This window comes from Nothoprocta perdicaria, unplaced genomic scaffold (assembly GCF_003342845.1).
Source record: "Nothoprocta perdicaria isolate Ctin4 unplaced genomic scaffold, notPer1 scaffold_165, whole genome shotgun sequence".
Taxonomy (NCBI): Eukaryota; Metazoa; Chordata; class Aves; order Tinamiformes; family Tinamidae; genus Nothoprocta; species Nothoprocta perdicaria.
The window spans coordinates 277,280-292,578 of record NW_020454816.1 but is presented as its reverse complement, the minus strand read 5'-3'; the positions used below and the strand labels follow the sequence as shown (position 1 = coordinate 292,578).

Below are 15,299 nucleotides of genomic sequence, written 5' to 3'. Positions count from 1 at the left end.
GCCGCGCGGGGCTGGGCGGGGGAGCCGCGGCCGCGCTCGGAAGTTGCTGACAATAATAAGCACCTTCATCCCCCCCAAAGGCGGAGAGAGGGCGAGGAGGAGGAGGAGGAGGAGGAGAGGCGGGGGGAGCGCCGCGCCGATGCCGACGCGAGTCACTCGGCGGCGGCGGGGCGGGCGCGACCACAAGCTCGCGGAGCGGCGCGGATGTCAGCGCGGCCGAGGGCGACTGCGCCCCGCTAGCCCGGACCCCCGGCCTGCCCCTCTGCGCGCCCAGCGATGTATTCACTGCTCTCCGCCTGCACTTGCTTGTAAGGATTACGGCATATATATTTTTTCCTTTTTTTTTTCTTTTTTTTTTCTGTTTTTTAAAAAAATATATATAGCATATGTATATATGTACATTTTTTTTTTTATATAGAAAGGAAAACTTTCATTTCGGAGGCTCTGGTTGCCTTCTCTGTGCAATCAGGTGGTAACTGGGGACCTGAGCCTTTTTATAAGCAGAGCATCGAGCTGTGCCGTTTAAAAAAAAATTACAAACAAAAACAAAGCAAAAAAAAAAAAAAAAAAGAGAAACTTCTATAACCATTTTACCGCATCATTTGATCTTTTGTTGCTTTTTTTTTTTCTTCTTTTTTTCTCCTCTCCAGATGTTTACATTTCCTGTTGCTGTGCTTTCAGGTACAGGTACGTGTCCTTTCCGTCCTCTTTCTCTTTTGGTTGTAAAAAGGGAAAAAAAAAAAAAAGGAAAAGAAACAAAGGCGCGTGGTTGACCTGTGGGTGCCAGGCACTTTCGGACAGGGCTCCCGCGTTCCCCTCTGGTTTTTACAGCCAGATTCAAACGCTCCCGGGGCAGATGCGGGAGAGGCGCTCGCTGCCTCCCACTGCCCTCGGCCGCAGCCGGGGGATCCTCGGGARCTGCCTGGCGATGGGAGAGGGAGCCCTGCGCTCTCCTCATTGAGCAGGGGCGATGGATGCACTTGCCCGGGAAGAGCAACCGCTCTCCTCCTTGCTCGCCCTCTTTTTTTTTTTGCCCCCTTTCCCCTTTTATTTTTTTTCCTAGGGAACTTTCTCTCGGGAAAAGCTGAGACTTTGCAAAAACCTGAGGCTGCCGCGGCRCTGCCTGCCCGGCCCTCGCTGCGAACCCATCCCAGGCAGCTCCCGCCTTGGATGCTGCCTGGCAGGGACCGAGCCGCTTGCCCGGGCGCTGCAGTGGTCCGGGAGGAGGAGGAGGAGGATCAGGGAGGAGGCACCGGCGCTGCAGGTGCCCGCGTCCCCTGCACTGGGGCAGCCCCTTCCCGCCGGCGCCTCTCGCACCTGCCGCCGCTCCCTGCGGGAGCTGCATCCACCCGCTTCCATCCCRCAGGCTCAACCGAGCCCCGAGCAACGCCCAAGACCCCCCGATCAGTTTTCCTCCCTTTGCAGAGATGCCACTGCCCGCGATGCCCAGGGCGGARCGGGTTACGCGGCCGCCCATGGCCCTGCGCTCGCTCCGGTGCATGTTTCCCAACCCCAGGAATAACCAGCTGTGCCGGGCTCCCGGCAGCGGCACCCACTGCGGCGGGGAGACAGACTGTTTATTTTTTATTTTTGTGGAGATTGTGGCGGTAACTGAAAGTTAATCAGCCCCCTGGCCCCGCTCTCTTCCCCCCCCCTCCACCTCCCTTTGGTGCTTTTAGTGAATCAGAAAAAGTTCTGGCTCGCTGCCTGGAAAGCACTTGCTAAAATCTGATCTCTTACTTCAGCAGCCTTAAAACTTGGGAAGTTATTGGCATTTATACAGTTGGAGCTTGCAGGCTTCCAAAGCAATAAAATAATAAAGAAAAGAAAAGGGGGGGAGAAGAAAGAAAGAAAAGAAAGCAAGCCCTGCAGTCTCTATTAGAACCGCAGTTTCTTGGTTCAGCACCAGTTTTTCCGCGTTTCGCTGGGTTTTGGGTGCGGGTCGGCGCCGGGTGCCGCGGGGTGCCCGCTCGTCCGGCGCTGGGCGCGGGGAGCGTTAGATTAGCCGTCCTCAAGGGCCTTCGGGGGAGTGTTTGCAGTCTTAATGGGAGATGAAAAGATGTGAGCGCTGTAAGTTTTTATTGCCCGTTTTGTTACGCTTGCTTTCTGGATTTATTCACGGGATTACGTGTTTTGAGCCTGAATGGGAGAGAGGGATTATAGGATTTCTTTTATAACGATCAGTTTGGGTAGGAGTTAGCCTTTGGTGAACTAGAGTAAATTAATGCATCGCTTAGCTCGAMTATTTATTTAGGCTAAAGGAAATTGTTTAGTTTTGCTTAAAGGGCTCTGTGTTGCATTGGGGAGATTTGGGCCTGCCTAGGGGGATTATGTTATGAGGCCGGCTCGTGCCCCCCCATGGACGGCACCATCGGGGCATCGTCCCGCCTGTTGTTTTAGAGTTGTGGCCCTGGCTTCTGCATCTTGGCTTTGCCTGCGACAGCACCGATACCCCAGCGCATTGCGGAGCACGGGCCGTGTTTTCCATCACAGTTATCGGTGTATTCCGCGTTTTCCCGGGATGCGCTGGGTGGGATGCGCTGGGCGGGATGTGCGGTGATGCGCAGGACTTGTCCGCTTGGGCACTATGGCCGCTCACCTGCTGGCAACGCTGCCCTTTCCTGAGGCCTCTCTGGATATTGTGGCCATTTGCAGAGTCACGGAATCAGAGAATCCTTAAGGTTGGAAGGGACCTCCAGAGGTCATCTAGTCCAACCCCCTGCCCACGCCTCCGTTTGGGCTGTTTGATCCATCCGTTCCCAATCCTTTGCTCCCGCGTTGGCCTCCGTGTCGTGGCTTGGTGGCCAGGATGGCCATTGGCCAGCGGGGGTTGTGGAGGTCAGAGGAGGCAAACCAGGCTGGGGGCCTTCAGGAGCAGCTTTCGGACTCCAAAAGGAGTTGGGGCTCCTCAGGAACCCCACTAGCACATGGCCAGTGTGGCAAGGGACCTTAAGGAGCAGTGTTTGGTGTAAAGGAGTGCTGGGTGCCTTGAGTTTCTGCAGGAGGGAGGTGAGCTTTGGGTCAGGGGACTGACGCTGGTGGCAGGGATGTCGCCAGCTGTTCTCCTGCTCTTGAATCTCGAGGTCTTCCTCATGCACTCTGGGTTGTTGGAGCGATGTCTTGGGAATGCTGCAGGTGGCCCTGCTTCCCGGTGCCTGTTTCTTCCCTGCTGCTCACTCATCTCACCTGTGTCCAAAACGCTGCATCCCCAAAGCGCCCCATGGGCTTGTGTGTCCCCATCAGGGAGGGTCACGGCAGCGGTCTTTTTGCCCCCTTTGATTTGCTTTTTACCCACTGCTTCACCACCCACCCTGCTGCAGTGGCCCCCGACCCCTGGCGAGTGACGGAGCGGGTRCGTTGCAGTGAGGAGCACCACGTTGTCCTCCGTGGGGACACTTGGCTTTGTGGCAGGGCCACCTGCCACCCTGCTCGACAGGTCCCCRTCCCTTTTGCTTCCCAGCTTCCTGCCACCCCAGTCCTGCTGGGCCTGGCAGTGCTCCGTAAAATCCCTCAAATCCATGTGGAGCAGAAAGATGTGTGGAAATTGAGCTGCTTTGCGGGCTGCAGGAGGGCAGAAGCAGGTGTGCAAGGTGGCACCTGCCACCAGTGTTTGCAGATGTGGTCTTTTCTGCACGTGTCATGGCAATGGCCAGCGAGGCGGCACCGCTGCTCAGGTGCTTGCACCTGCAAGCATGGTTTGCATTTCAGCGTGCTGCTATTTCTGAGCCTTTAGAGATGTGCAATGTGCTCCAGGGGAGCAAGGAGACTTGGCCGTGGTGGAGCAGGGCGTGCAAAACTGGTGGGGTTTTTGCATGCTACCCTTGGCCCCTATGGGTGTCTGTATCCCCCTCTGTGGGGCTCTGAGGTTTTGGTCCCCATGGGCTGGGGCAGGAGGTAGAGCCAGGAACTCCGCAGGCCTCTGAGTTGCGCTGTCCAGAGAAGCAGCAAGAAAAAAAGAAATAAAATAAAAAAAAAAAAGGCTGACTCTGCCAAACCATTTTCTGCCTGGCATTCAGCAGCACCGCCATAGCATGAAGTGGGAAATAAAGGCGAGCGGGGTGCGCAGGCTCAGGCTGTCACGGTCCGTGCGCTTTCCTTTGGGCAGCAGCACACGGGCGCCTGGCGAGATGGGCCCTCCTGGCTGCAGCGAGGTGAGAAATGCACTGATCTTCCCCGAGATACCGGCCCGCTTGCTGAGGTGCCACCTCTGACAATGTCCTTCTGTGATAGCTCCTGTGCATGGAGATCAATGCCAGTGAACTGGGCATTGCAGGAATCATCCCTGCCCGAGGTGGCTGTGGGACCGGAGACAGCAGACGGTGGGAGCAGGGTGCTGGAGGGATGTGGCAGTGATGGGAAGGGACATGGGTGTGTGTGGTGACTCCTTTGCTAGCAATAACAAAACCTGCATTGCAATTAATTAATGTTAAACCTTGGTGAAGTTCCCTGGGAACTGCAYGTGGCATCCAGGCAAATCCCCGAAAGCAGCAATTTACTGGTAAGGGATTGCTGTTCCTCCAAGATATTTCCACCACTGCCTATTCCTCCTGCATCCTTTTTCTTCTGATGTGTATTGCAGCCCCCTTTCTTTCCTGCTAAAATGCTCTCTTTGGCAGCGTTTTTAGGGACAGCTTGTTAAGAAAGCTGTTGTGTCTTTTGGAGTACCCTGAGCTAGTCCTCTGCAGAAATACAGAATTAACACAGAAATACAGAATTAACACAGAAGTACATGGGAGAGTGGAAAGCATATTAAATAGCTAGTGTGTGTGCTGCTTGATCCTAGGCATGGCAGGCAGGGAGCATTTCCCCAAGCCCAAGGATGCGAAGTCATAAAACTAGATGATAGGCAGGATTGGTAGAAGGAACTTTTACCCCTCTTCTGTTGCAGTGAGTCCATCTRAAGACCATTCTGGGGTACACGAAGTAAATCTGTGCAGATCATTCAGTTCCTTGGGGGACATTGGCCTAGGTGCACGTGTGAGAGTTGACTGGTGTGGCTGCTCCATGGGTGGTGAGCGTGGACCTAAAACCTTTAGCAGGTCTTGATGCTCCTTGGGCTTCTCCTGTTGTCTTGAAGGCAAAGGTGGAGCTCGAGTGATGCTGAGACTCATTTTCCCTGGTTGAATCCAAGCTGTAGGCAGGATTTTGTTCTGTGGTGCGGATGTACAAATTAATAGCTAATGGGCTTCCTACTCCATTTGCAGCCGTGATTTACAACTCTGAAATGAAAGCGGATTTTGACCCCTTAAACTGCCAGGCCTTAAGGTTACGATACTGTATGGGTTGCATTAGCCCTCAAAGGTGATGCTCTACTGTAAAATTGCATGGTGCAATTTGCTATTGATTATCTGTAAAATAAATTATGATATATGTAGTGCAGGTTTCTGACCCCGTGGTCACGACCTCCCTCTGATTGGTAGGACTTCCGACCAGCTGAGATCAGAATAGCAAAGAGCCCCCCGGCAATCAATAGCTGGGAAAAGCAGCGCTCCTCCTCGCTGGGGCCTTTTCCAGGAACACCATTTCCCACTGCACGTGCACACCTGGGGTTTTATCCCAGGGTTTTATCCCAGGATTGGGGTGCTGTGAGTCCGGGCTCATATCTGCAGCTATCACATCCCCAGGCCAAATGGGGAGCCCTCTCATTCCCCACCCTTGTGTTGCCACCGTCCCTCTGCTGGGAGCTATTTCTTTTTTCATTTTTTTTCTCCTCTTTAAGGTCTATTCAAAAAGGATCCATTTCCAGCAACTGCTCAGAAGTGTCGCCTGAAAATGGGATGCCTGAAATGAGAAAATGATTAAAGGCAAACAAGGCAAAACTTTTCCCAGCCCAGCAAAGTGGAAAGATAAGAAATCCTATTTGTCCTGTGTTTGCAGCGCAAAGATTTCCGCGCTGAGAGAGATCAGGACAAATCTTATATTAGAAAACAAACCATGCTTTTCATTTCTGGCCCTGGGCGCGTGCGTTTGCTCTATCTGATCCTGAAGGCAGATTGACAGTTTGGTTTGGATTCCGTTCAACACATGGTTTATGTGCCATGCTTTTGATAAGGCTCAATATTAAACTGATTTGTGTGTGTGTGTGTGTGTGCGGTCTTTAGTACATTAGCAGCAGAATTGTCCGTCCCGAGGAGTATTTTTGCAGTGTAACCAGTGAGGAATTTATTCCTGGAGGGAAGATGATATTGCTGATTTTCAAAGTGTTGAAGATCCTGTGTGAAAGTGCAACCCTTCAGCTCCAGGGGCTGCAAGGAGGTTCAGAGCTCTGCTCTGGGCTGCTGCGGGGAGCGCTGGTCTCCGGAGCACTCGGAGGCCTTGGAGCATCCCTGGCATCGCCCCTGCTGCTGCCCCAGTGATCTGCTGTGGGTGTCCTCAGAGTGGCACCTGCCGTGGAGGGATTGCCCTTTTCAGTGGTGACCAGTGGCAGGACAAGGGGAAATGGGTGTAAGCTGGAACCCAGGCAGTTCCATCTCCAGGTGAGGAGGAACTTCTTTCCTGTGAGAGTGACAGAGGCCTGGAACAGGCTGCACAGGGGAGGTTGTCGAGTCTCCTTCTCTGGAGGTCTTCCAAACCCTCCTGGATGTGACCGGGTGCCCTGTGCTCTGGGTGTCCCTGCTGGAGCAGGAAGGTTGGACTAGCTGATCTCTAGAGGTCCCTTCCAACCTTGAACATTCCGTGATTAGCTGTGATTCCCTGGCAGCGAGCGGCCCTGGCAGGGAATCAGCCTCTTATTTGCACAGTGCAAGTGCTGGACACGCGAGCGGCTCTGCCTTGATAACAGAGCTCCAAGCAGGCGAGATCCTCATCCCATGGGCAGATTAACCCCGTCGGGGATGCGGGTGACGCCAGTGCCTCTCGGCTTGGTGTCCACGGGGGATGCGCTCCCACCACGTTCCCGCTATGCCCAGCGAGCCCCATCCCGGGATCATGACGTCGCGCTCGTGCGCTCAGCGCGGCCCCTTCCTCCCCTGCAAGCAGGAGGGTTTATTGATTCCCGTGGCCCTCTCCCGCCGGCTATCGAGCGGGAATGACCCCGGCAGCCACCTCTAAATCACCGCGGCCCCGCTCGCCCCTAAGCCCGCTAATCTTTTGGGGTTGTTGTTGGTATTTGTGCTCGCGGAGGTTTATGATCTGTCGGCGCTGGCTGCTGAAATGCTTTATTTATCCATGTGCGGGGCCACACAGGGAGCGTCCGTATCCCGGTATCGTGTTCAGGATGCTGTAGTTAAGGTCCGTGTCAGCACTTCCATGTACAAACCGTGTTATTCGGGCGTTTTGCAGCGCGGTGGAAAAGCAAACGAGCAGCCTGGCACGGCGGCGCGCAGGCAGAACCCACCGCCCATCGAGGCATATTAACTGGGCAGCCTCTTTCCTCCAGGAAAAGAGCCAAGCACATCCTCCTCTTTGCTGGGATTTTAGAAAGAAAACCCTCTTTTGTGTCTGCGCGTGTCGCCCAGGGGAAGCGCAGTGAGGTAACACGCAGACGGGAAGTGTCTTCGGATGCTGAAAAATAAACGCCCATCCTAGGCAGAACAAAACTGTCCTTTCACTCCSAACAAATCGGGGTTTTCTACAAAAGCAAGGGACGGGCTGCAGGGATAGGAGTGGCTGGGTCAAGCACAGTGCATGGTGGCACCTGCTGCCATCCCAAGCAGTGGGATGAAGTGCAGCCCACGGATCTATGGGGATGCTGAGGAGGAAAAGAGGAGGAAGGCAGCAGTTCCTGCAGTGGAGCAGCCCTTTCCAGCCCCTTGCGTTCCTCATGTGTATCTCAAACCCATCTCTGCATAGGCGCAACTTAGATCCTAGTTCTTCTCCTTTCTGTTGACCGTTCCCATCGGGGTGGTGCTTCCCGGCACCGCGTGCAGGAGGAGGCTCGGAGCGGCAGGCGGCGGGATCTATAACTGTGATTTATTGTCCCGTTAGCGTAGGAGCCGGCGGGCTTATAAATTACACGGAGATTTCCCGATAATGGAGGCGGCACGGGAGGAAGAGYGGAGGAAATCGTGCTCGTGAAGGGATTGCAAGTAAGTTCTTTGGAAAAGAAGGAAGAGTTTCCTGGCTATTGGCAAGTCTACAGTGCTGGCCAGCTGTGGCTGAGGAAGTGTATTTAGAGACCAGCAAGGCAGGATGTTTATCTATCTATCTACCTACCTACCTACCTATCTACCTATGTAAATATCTATATATCTCGTTCATTTGTGGGATGGGCTCATTGCTCACATGAGAAGTTATGGGCTGGAAGAACTTCTCTGCTATGAGGGTGAACTTCTGTGCTATGAGAGCCCTGGAACAGGCTGCCCAGGGAGGCTGTGGAGGCTCCTTCTCTGGAGATCTTCCAAACCCACCTGGATGCCACCCTGTGCCACATGCTCTTGGGTATCCCTGCTGGAGCTGGGGGTTGGAGTAGAGAGATGATCTCTAGAGGTTTCTTCCAACCTCAACCATTCTGTGAGGCTGTGAAAGCACAGGTGATGCTACAGGAGTGGCATTGGGTGCTGATATGGAGACAGAGGTTTTCCACATCTCTTCTGCTTTGCCGTGAYGCTTTTGGAGGTGGTCGTGCCTCCTCTTAGCAAGATAGGAACTTCTGAGCCCTCCTTGGTTTATATATGAATTTGGTTGAGGCGTTTTTGGTCATGGGCTTGTTCGTGGATATTTTCAGCATGACGTTTTTGCTCTGCTCCCGTTGCTCCTGTGAGCTCTGTTGTGTCAAATCACGTGTGGTCCGTCTCAGGGCAGACCGGGGTTTCGGGCAGGGCTCTGCTGCAGGGACATGATCTTGAATGGAAAACGTTGTTGTTAGTGATGAATTCCAGTGAGTTTTGCTAAATGGGAGGAGGTCTTCACAGGTAAGCTGATTTGAAGAGATTTGCTTAAACCACATAATATATTCCCGAATGGAAATCGGCTCTATCCGTCTTCTGCTTCAGCAAGGTTACCGTGGTGATATCCCGGGGTTCAGAGAGCGGTCCAGGGAGCACCAGCTYGCATTAAGTTTCATAAAATAGCTTGCACAAAGCGAGCAAAGCGTATGGAAAGATCAAAAGAAAATATCTCCCTTGCAGAGACGGAGGAAATTTTGCATCTTATGTTTCAAATAAGTGAATTASTGATCAAAATCATCTCTGGAAAACCCTGTTCCAGAAACAGCAAGATGCGTGCAGATAACGATGTTTTCTCACGCGTGCTGGTGGAGGACTGCAGGGGATAGATGTCTGTGTTCTAGGTGCTCGGTCGTGTTAACTTAAGGGAAAGAAAGGGGAGACTTGTCACCTGTTGGCAGAACATGAGACTGAGAGGGGGACAGGCACTTGGAAGAACTTTCCTAATGTTCCTTCTAATTGATTTCCTATTTCCTCCCCAAAGCTATTTCCAACCCCCACCTTTCTTGTGGTCCGTCAATGCTGAGCATCTCTGGGCCGCTGAAGGGACAGGGCAGACCAGTGTGTGGCTCCTGATGTATGTTCTGTATTTTAGCACAGCTCTGTACTCGTGTTTTTGGAGCCAACCTCAGTGTCCCTTGCTCTTCCAACAAAATCTGGAGACAGAATTTGTTTGATAGGCCATTTGGAGGTGGTGGGAAAAGACCAAAGAGGGGAGTCTCATTGACAAGTGAGAATTGGAATGAGAAAAAAGAAATGCCAGGTTAGGCTGAGTATTTAGTTTTGTTTTTATTTTTTTGGGCTGTGTAGAAGTCACTGTCTGTGTGAATGATGGCTTGAGGTCTGCAGGGATCTTACTTGCATACATCTTTCCTTTTGCTTTCCTGCAGGCTTTGCTCTGCCTTTCTTTTGGCTCAGTTATTTAACAGTCTTAAATTTCCGAATTTGGCTGCAAGCATCTGGCTATGCAGACTAGTGAAATCAGAGGGAAATGRGGCCTGTAAGGCCCAGCCCAGGCTGGTTCCTGCTTCGGGTGGGTGTTTCTGGACAGGTTTTCCACCACGCTGGGTGTCCTCCTGGATGCTTCCCAGGAAGAGCTGTTCCCTCCCTGGAAGCGGGAGAGCTGCCGGAGGCAGCAGACTTGTGCTCAGGGAGGTTTTTCAGCTAGGAATTTACCCATTTCTGATAAAGTTCTGGTAGGGACACGGATGGAAAATGGATTTAGTCCTTGGCTCAAAGCTGCAGACACCGTCGTGCGGAGTAGGAGGGTTGGAGATTTTGGCAATGACCTGAGTGCCTGGCTGCAGGTGTCTGGAGGTCCTGGTGGTAGAGAGGAGGAGTGTGGAGAAGGAAGGGTGCAGGTGAGAAGGATTTTGTGTCTCAAATAGTTGATGTCAGCCAATCCTGAAGGGATGCATAAGAAAATCAATACTGGAGGCATGGAAATGGAGGAGAGGCACCAGTGAGATATCAGCAGCCTAAATAYGAGTCAGTGTCACAGAGAAATTACACCTGCGACTTCAGAAACCCCTCTGAGCTGCCTCCAGATTTGACTAAAGGGATTACCCATCCCGTCCTTGCCCACAACCATTTACCTGTGCTGCAGCACTACGTAAACGCTGGAAACCGTGGCTGAGCAGTGACACCCGAGGAGGTCCTGTCCCACCTGGAGCTAYGTAGGACCATCATCTTGTGCGACGGACCCGAGGAGGTCCCATCCCACCTGGAGCTACGTAGGACCATCATCTTGTGCGACGGACCCGAGGAGGTCCCATCCCACCTGGAGCTAYGTAGGACCATCATCTTGTGCGACGGACCCGAGGAGGTCCCATCCCACCTGGAGCTATGTAGGACCATCATCTTGTGCGAYGGACCCGAGGAGGTCCCATCCCACCTGGAGCTATGCAAGACCATCATGTTGTCCGGCCAGAGGGAGCAGGAGCAGACCCTGCGTTTAGTGAGAGCTTTGCAGGGAGCTGGGGTGACATGATGAGGTCCGCAGCACCCCAGCTAAGAGTGGTGGAGAAGCAGCCGATCCCACGTCTTGCTGCTCACGGCTCCCTGGGTGCGGGCTCCCGCCTGGGTTGTCCGTGTGACCTGCATGGAGAGAAGAAGCTGGCGGGGCGGCTGTGCAGCTCAGCAGTTGCCGTGCTTTACCCTAGAGGGAGTAGAGTAGCTTTTCTGCAGTGGAAGCTGCAGCTCCTGTCTGCTCCTTGGACGCCGCGGAAGGAGTGACCCGGCTAAACACTGGCCACTGCTGCTGCGCTCCGAGGGGAGAGCAGGCTCCGACCATCATCCAGCTCCTCCCGAGGGCTGCGGTGKATCCCCAGCATCTCCCGGGTACCCYTGTCCTCGTGGAGGTCCCGCCGGGATGCATCCTCGCTGGTGGCTGAACAGAGAGGCCTTGGGAGTGTGTTTATGGAAGCCGAGGTGCCTTTTGTGCCAGGGTGGTGGAATGTCCTGGCCACCCCTTTCCTGCAGAGCTGGCCGTGCCTCGGGGCRGCTGCATAGGGACAAACTGGTGGCACCCGCAGGGGCTCCTGTGCTCTCCCCTGCTCCGCAGAGCCAAGGCTTTTCCAGCCCTTGGTGTGGGATCCCCAGGGAGCCGCTGTCCCCAGTGTCACCGTTTGGCCCCAGCACTGCTCCTGTGTCTGGACCGGGCTCCTTCTCTGTGCCCATGGGACTGGGAGGATTTTACCTTGTCTTCTCAAGGTTTTGCTTCCAGGTGCCTGTTGCTGCTCAGGACTCAGCAGTTCCAGCAAAATGCAGTTTCTGTCCCTTCTGAGCGGGGCAGTTTATTTCCCAAGGGGTATTTCAGGACACATGACAGATGCTGGTGGTGGCTCTCATGCCATGACTTACTGAGATCTTATGGGGAGCAGTAGCAGGGCCACGAGGAGAACGACTTTGGCGTTGGTGCAAAGGGTCACAGGGATGAAGCAGCTTTGGGAGGTCTGCTTACGTCCTGGTGTTCATGGCAAGAGGCGGTGGCAGCAGCAGGCCACAGTGCAGACACCCAAGGTGGTGCATGGACCATGCAGAGACACGGGCATATTGCCACAATCCAGTGGAACTTCAGCCGGGGTCTCAGCAGGACCGTGGACTCAGAGTGCCCTGGGTGCCCTTGGGATGGGGTTGCCTGTGTTGGAGGGTCCCTGTGTGTGTCTTGTGGTGCTCATGGCAGCCCTGTGCTTGCAGACTTGGAACCTCAGCCCTCTTGGAAAGGGATGAGCGCTGCTGGTGCCGTGACAGCCAAAGCGGCTGATGCCAGTGGGGAATGCGGAGCAGGTGGTGAGTTAATAAATATTGAGGCTTCCTCCTCAACAGCAGCCCTGGGAGCACATGGTAGTGGTGGTGGGATCCATTTTGGGGGGTGTTTTGTCCTTGTTGAACTTGCAGGTGCCAGGAATAGCAGTGGTGAAGGAGGAGCAGTAGGAACTTAGCTCTAAGTCCACATAACCATTGGGGAGGAACCAAGGCGGGAGGTTTCAGCCCTAACGGCTCTCTGGAAAGCTCCTGGAAAGCTTTGGAAAACTTTTTTGGAAAGCTCCGTTCTGTGTGTCGAGGTACCAGGCAGGGTGCGTACGTCCATGCAGCCTGCGCTGCCCTTGGCACGGTGGTGGGGACGGAGGCACGGAGAAGAGAACTAGGAGCAGCTCCATCTGGCACGGGCACATCTCGTTGAGCCAGCGTTTGGCACCCAAGGCTTGGATGGGTGGCCAGGCTGAGGGACGGCACGTGGGGACAGCTCCGAGGGGACATTCCCTCCCTCCCKGTGCTGCTCTGCTGAGCTCTAAGCTTAGCAGCAGAACTAAATAAGCAGCTGCATGGTCCGAGTCCAGCTTATTCTTACGTTTCTTCCAGTAAAAAAAAAAAAAAAGGGAAAAGAAATATTTAGTGCAGTAGTAAATGGGGACTTTGTACACCTTGGAGAACCTAGTGCAGAACACTGGAGCGGACTTGGAGCCCTGAAAACCAGGCTATTCACCAAGAGCCTGGCGCGGCCGAGGGCCGTGGCATTAACTCCTCGCAGCGCCTCGCCGTCCGAGGCACAGACAGGCACCGGGGAGTCACCTTGGGGCAATCCCTGGGGAAATTTAATGCCTTTCAGTAAACAGGGGGGGAATTCTGTTTGTTGAGTTGTTTGATTTTAATAGTCTTCTACTTTTTATCCCCCTTATCTTTTGGAAATGGTGGTTGTTCTTATTCTGGAATCGGATCTCTCCTAGGCAGTGCTTCCTCCTGCATGTCTTCTAACCGAGCAGTGGTGCCTCCAAGGGCGAAGCGTTTGCGGGGACCTGGTGGCTTCAAGTGGCCTCGTGTGCTGCTGACCTCGTTCCCCTTGGCCGGCTGCTCTCAAAACACGGGGCAGAGGCTGCTGGAAAGCAACTTTTTCTGCCAGCAACAGCACAAGTCAGAAGGACCACCCAGCTCTGAAAGTGGCGACTTAGAAAGGGAGAAGGCTGTGAAAAGTGGGGGGCAAAGGGGCAAGAGAGGAAGGGGGGAAAAAAAAGGGGACAAAATGAAGATCAAGCCTCTGCTGTTAAGCACAGAGCCTGCGAGGGGGGTCTCGAGCGCGCCTTTTCTCATCCCGAGCCAGCAAGGATTGCATTAACAGCTTCAGCGCCACGGAACAAATTAATCCCTGCTGCAATTGAAAGCGCTGAGGTCTCACAATAGGTGAGCTGGACCCAGTGGGAGAGCAATAGAGCAAGTACTGGAATGAGGCGCTGGGATGAAGTTGCGCTGGTAGGACACCGGTGTGGCGTTCCCCGGAACAAAGGCCGGGCGAMCGCGGGCAGAGCGTGGGCCCCGCGGTGCGGGCTTGGGAGCTGCTCGATAATATCGAGCTTTGCAGGGGGATTTCTGCGGAGAGGGAGCCTGCGGTGGGGATATAATGTGTGTTGGAAAGGGAGAGGAAGAAAAAGCACCGTTTTCGTATTGCCTGTCTGGTAGCTGCGGTAAAATAACACTAACCTTGAAATTAAAAAAAAAGAAAAAATCACAACTTGAGGGAAAATAAGAAAAAGAACTAAGTTGTCAATTGTGTTTCCAGAGAATCAAATCTCTCCAGAGAGCTAGTGGCAGGAGGCAGCTTTAGTGAGGCATGTTTTTGAGATGTCCCAGGGATGCCAGACTGGATTATGAAGCTGGTCTGAATGGAAGGAGGCTGTTTTGGTGCTGATGGTCCCTGGAGAGGACAGCTCAGCCCCATCCCATCCCATCCCATCCCATCCCATCCCATCCCATCCCATCCCATCCCATCCCATCCCATCCCATCCCATCAATGTTCCTGCACTGGGACGGTGAAACACCGTACAAGTGCCTGAGCTGGTGATGCTCTTGGTAATTACATTAACAATTAAACTTGGGTTGCAGCCAGTGACCTAGTTCTGGTTCAGCAAGGAAGGCAGCCTGGCAGATGCAGGTAAAGGTGGGGAGGATGGAGATCTTGGTGCTGGTTTAAGAAGACTGCATTGCAGCACTTGAACAAGACCCAAGTGCTGCCATGCTTTGAAGCAGTGGGCAGAGCTAGTTGACACTGGCTAGAGGTGCCCGGTCCTGCAAGCCCTCTGGTTCCTCCTAAACTTGCTCTGTTTTCATGTGAGGATGGTTGATTATTTTTTATTTTTTTTTAAACCAGTGAGGTGATGAAGGCTGAAATCCTGCCCCTCCCCAGAGGAACCATTTACCTCAGTGGAAAAAGTTGAAAATGTCACCATCTACTAATGGCACATTTTCACAGTTCTGGCAAAGAGTCGTTTTGTCATCAAAAGGARAAATTTGGCTTTCTTGAAGTGGCCATCACCTTTCTGTAGAAAATGATAAAATATTCAGAGGGAGGGCTGTGAAACAACTGTTTCTTAGACTCTCCCAAGCTGCAATTTTTTGGCACTACCTCACACCTTCCTTGTGTTCTTGTACAACTCTTGAGGGTCATGTGAGGGTTGAAGGATACTTTSATTTAAAGAACTGGATATCAAGCAGTGTGTGACTTGAAGAGCCTGGAGGGGTCTTGGTGAAGATGCTAGAGCTTTGGTGAGCAACAGCAACGTTTTAGGGGGGCATGTCATTCAGAAAGGATGAGACGTGAAGCTCTGATGCTGTCCATGGAGCTTTAATGTGCTTCCCCTCCTAATGTGGCAGGCAGTTCTCCCAAGGAAATGTGGCTCAACAAAGCGTCTTTTGAATCCAAGTAAATGTCACCTGGAGGGACTGTCTGGCCCCTTTTCCAAACCATAAAATGTTCTTCTTTTTGGGTCTCATTTAGTGTTTCTGAAAATGCRAAGGGAAAGCTAGGCATGACCCCCTCCTCACCTTGTTTCCTTCTCAGCTCCATCTCTACATGGATTTTACTTAGAAAGCACTAAGCAAAGAGCTTTTTTTACTGAGCATCATTGAATTTCACGTACT

The 15,299-nt window shown here is 53.2% G+C and overlaps 1 protein-coding gene across 1 annotated transcript in view; it reads left to right on the top strand.

The window, feature by feature from the left end:
- Positions 1 to 640: 640 nt before the first annotated feature.
- FGF18 (fibroblast growth factor 18) overlaps positions 641 to 15,299 on the top strand; it is a 58,253-nt gene continuing 43,594 nt past the window's right edge. The window contains exon 1 of the mRNA XM_026035695.1: positions 641 to 687. The gene's annotated coding sequence lies outside the window, so the exon portion shown is untranslated. The remainder of the gene's footprint in view (positions 688 to 15,299) is intronic.